Raw genomic sequence first — 4,700 nt, 5'->3', positions numbered from 1 at the left:
CCAGAGTCTCTGCAACCCACTAGAAAAGAGGCAATACGCCGGCTTATGCCACAAAAATGGTGCGTCGGCTTACAGCACTGTCATGCGGTAGCTGCTAAGCACTTCCTGTCGTGTTGGAAATACCCACGGCCTCCTTCCTTCCCATCCCTGGCACATGGATAGCCTTTGCCACTGAAGCGGAATATTGTCACATACATAACTCGAAGATATCACAGGAACTCCTCCTTCCTTCTCATCCCTGGCACATGGATAGCCTTTGCCACTGAAGCGGAATACTGTCACATACATAACTCGAAGATATCACAGGAACTAAATGTACCATTGCACAAAGAGAGGGCTTTGCAAACGATGTGAGATTATTTAGACAATTGCACGTTTTGTTCCGAGGAATACCACCACTGCGACACATGAGCAGCAAGATCGTGGCACGCTTGTGAAACCACCTCTGACACGCTTCGCGAGTTTTTGTGGGAAATACACTAGTCTTTGAGCATGAGCTGCTTCGTGAGTTTCTAAATCCAATTGAATACGACTCTAAATGCACTTTCAAAGGATCGCTTCACAGTAGTTTGCCTCAATTTCGCGACGTATACCACAACACATGGACACTGACACTAAAAAACGTCGCTGTACACTTGTGAAACCTTCCTGAGACACTTCACACGCTTTTGTGGGAAACAAATCCCGAAACCGATATCAGCCGCTATATCTGATTTTACACACCAAAACGATGATATTTGGAAGTCAAAATAAATATCTCTGGAACTCTAAACAGGGCCAACGGCCTTGCCGCAGTGGTAACACCGGTTCCCGTCAGATCACCGAAGTGAAGCGCTGTCGGGCTGAGCTAGCACTTGGATGGGTGACCATCCGGTCTGTCGAGCGCTGTTGGCAAGCGGGGTGCACTCAGCCCTTGTGAGGCAAACTGAGGAGCTACTTGATTGAGAAGTATCGGCTCCGGTCTCGGAAACTGACATACGGCCGGGAAAGCGGTAGGCTGACCACATGCGGTGTACCGTAGGTCTCTAGAAGAGCGTAGCGTTCCAAAGGATTGGAAAAGGGCACAGGTCATCCCCGTTTTCAAGAAGGGATGTCGAACAGATGTGCAGAACTATAGACCTACATCTCTAACGTCGATCATTTGTAGAATTTTGGAACACGTATTATGTTCGAGTATAATGACTTTTCTGGAGACTAGAAATCTACTCTGTAGGAATCAGCATGGGTTTCGAAAAAGGCGGTCGTGTGAAACCCAGCTCGCGCTATTCGTCCACGAGACTCAGAGGGCCATAGACACGGGTTCACAGGTAGATGGCGTGTTTCTTGACTTCCGCAAGGCGTTCGATACAGTTCCCCACAGTCCGCAGCTCGTGGTCGTGCGGTAGCGTTCTCGCTTCCCACGCCCGGGTTCCCGGGTTCGATTCCCGGCGGGGTCAGGGATTTTCTCTGCCTCGTGATGACTGGTTGTTGTGTGATGTCCTTAGGTTAGTTAGGTTTAAGTAGTTCTGAGTTCTAAGGGACTGATGACCATAGATGTTAAGTCCCATAGTGCTCAGAGCCATTTGAACCATTTGAACCAGTTCCCCACAGTCGTTTAATGAACAAAGTAAGAGCATTGGACTATCAGACCAATTGTGTGATTGGATTGAGGAGTTCCTAGATAACAGAACGCAGCATGTCATTCTCAATGGAGAGAAGTCTTCTGAAGTAAGAGTGATTTCAGGTGTGCCGCAGGGGAGTGTCATAGGACCGTTGCTATTCACAATATACATAAATGACCTGGTAGATGATGTCGGAAGTTCACTGGGGCTTTTTGCAGATGATGCTGTGGTGTATCGAGAGGTTGTAACAATGGAAAATTGTACTGAAATGCAGGAGGATCTGCAGCGGATTGACGCATGGTGCAGGGAATGGTAATTGAATCTCAATGTAGACAAGTATAATGTGCTGCGAATACATAGAAAGATAGATCCCTTATCATTTAGCTACAATATAGCAGGTCAGCAACTGGAAGCAGTTAATTCCATAAATTATCTGGGAGTACGCATTAGGAGTGATTTAAAATGGAATGTTCATATGAAGTTGATCGTCGGTAAAGCAGATGCCAGACTGAGATTCATTGGAAGAATCCTAAGGAAATGCAATCCGAAAACAAAGGAAGTAGGTTACAGTACGCTTGTTCGCCCACTGCTTGAATACTGCTCAGCCGTGTGGGATCCGTACCAGATAGGGTTGATAGAAGAGATAGAGAAGATCCAACGGAGAGCAGCGCGCTTCGTTACAGGATCATTTAGCAATCGCGAAAGCGTTACGGAGATGATAGATAAACTCCAGTGGAAGACTCTGCAGGAGAGACGCTCAGTAGCTCGGTACGGGCTTTTGTTAAAGTTTCGAGAACATACCTTCACCGAAGAGTCGAGCAGTATATTGCTCCCTCCTACGTATATCTCGCGAGGAGACCATGAGGATTTAATCAGAGAGATTAGAGCCCACACAGAAGCATACCGACAATCCTTCTTTCCACGAACAATACGACACTGGAATAGAAGGGAGAACCGATAGAGGTGCTCAGGGTACCCTCCGCCACACACCGTCAGGTGGTTTGCGGAGTATGGACGTAGATGTAGATGTAGATGCCCCTCCATATCCGCATCCAGTGACGCCTGTGGGCTGAGGATGACACGGCGGCCAGTCGGTAGCGTTGGGCCCTCATGACCTGTTCGAGAAGAGTTAAGTTTTTTTAGTCTAAACAGGACGCTCACCAGTTTTCCAGTTTTAGCAGTAAATTTACACTGTGCGATGCCCAGCTTTCAGTTTAGAACCTTACGCAGACCTCGGAGTCGTGATGTAAGAAACAAAATGCATGGCGGTGTAGAAAGCTGTGCCATACGCTGTTTGGATGCGTCACAGCAGGAAAAAGACAATGTATCAAGCAACAACACAGAGAGCCTCTCTTGTGACTGATAGCCTGTGGGATATGGTCCTCCTATAGTACAGGCGCTGACACCTCTGTCTATGGAAGCGGCTTCGATCACTGAGTGGATCATTAGCTGTATATTTAATGGGGTCGGAGCATATTCACGATGCAAGCACGCAAACAGAATTTGTTCTATATCGTGAGACAGGCTACAGTAGTGGAGCTTTAAAGTTTGTAGTTTTTTATTCTCGGTTGGATGGTGCGTGACAGAGAGAATGTTTGGGTGACAGAAGTGAATGGAACCTGAGGGACTGCAGTACCTGAATGTAGTTTGGAAACATACCACAATGCAGCAGCAAAATCCTCATCCTTCTCTCAGTTCCCATACTGTCTTTATATATCCTTGTGTTGCAGAATAAAGTTTCGTTTGGTGGTGGCCTTACACACTGTACACGATTGGTGGAGCTACGACAACATGTTCACATTTCCACCAAGTGGTCAAAACATGGTCCTGTTGCATTAACTCAGATTTCCCTGTTTCTAAACAGGTTTCAGAATGTGGTAGATATAGCGCTCTCCGACTTCTTCTCAGTTCCGACGTAAACTGGAATTATCACATGCACAAAGTTGCAGGCATCGCGAGGTAGAGACTGAGGAACAGTTACAGGATGCATAGGGACTGTCTAAAACCACATTCAAGTTTTACGGTAGCAGATAGGTTCAAAAAAGGTGACTCGATTCGAGAAATGAGAGTGCCACGAATATGATTCACTAGTGGCTGTAATCATTAAAAGACATCTCCACAGGATCCAATGCATGTACAGGGTGTTTCAAAAATGACCGGTATATTTGAAACGGCAATAAAAACTAAACGAGCAGCGATAGAAATACACCGTTTGTTGCAATATGCTTGGGACAACAGTACATTTTCAGGCAGACAAACTTTCGAAATTACAGTAGTTACAATTTTCAACAACAGATGGCGCTGCAAGTGATGTGAAAGATATAGAAGACAACGCAGTCTGTGGGTGCGCCATTCTGTACGTCGTCTTTCTGCTGTAAGCGTGTGCTGTTCACAACGTGCAAGTGTGCTGTTGACAACATGGTTTATTCCTTAGAACAGAGGATTTTTCTGGTGTTGGAATTCCACCGCCTAGAACACAGTGTTGTTGCAACAAGACGAAGTTTTCAACGGAGGTTTAATGTAACCAAAGGACTGAAAAGCGATACAATAAAGGATCTGTTTGAAAAATTTCAACGGACTGGGAATGTGACGGATGAACGTGCTGGAAAGGTAGGGCGACCGCGTACGGCAACCACAGAGGGCAACGCGCAGCTAGTGCAGCAGGTGATCCAACAGCAGCCTCGGGTTTCCGTTCGCCGTGTTGCAGCTGCGGTCCAAATGACGCCAACGTCCACGTATCGTCTCATGCGCCAGAATTTACACCTCTATCCGTACAAAATTCAAACGCGGCAACCCCTCAGCGCCGCTACCATAGCTGCACGAGAGGCATTCACTAACGATATAGTGCACAGGATTGATGACGGCGATATGCATGTGGGCAGCATTTGGTTTACTGACGAAGCTTATTTTTACCTGGACGGCTTCGTCAATAAACAGAACTGGCGCATATGGGGAACCGAAAAGCCCCATGTTGCAGTCCCATCGTCCCTGCATCCTCAAAAAGTACTGGTCTGGGCCGCCATTTCTTCCAAAGGAATCATTGGCCCATTTTTCAGATCCGAAACGATTACTGCATCACGCTATCTGGACATTCTTCGT

At 46.7% G+C, this 4,700-nt stretch overlaps 1 pseudogene; it reads left to right on the top strand.

The window, feature by feature from the left end:
• The first annotated feature begins 776 nt into the window (after positions 1-776).
• LOC124557166 lies at positions 777-894 on the top strand (annotated as a pseudogene).
• Positions 895-4,700: the final 3,806 nt, after the last annotated feature.

The sequence above is a fragment of the Schistocerca americana genome, chromosome X, assembly GCF_021461395.2.
Source record: "Schistocerca americana isolate TAMUIC-IGC-003095 chromosome X, iqSchAmer2.1, whole genome shotgun sequence".
NCBI classification, from domain to species: Eukaryota; Metazoa; Arthropoda; class Insecta; order Orthoptera; family Acrididae; genus Schistocerca; species Schistocerca americana.
Note: the sequence above shows the minus strand (reverse complement) of the source record. Positions and strands in the feature narration are given on the sequence as shown.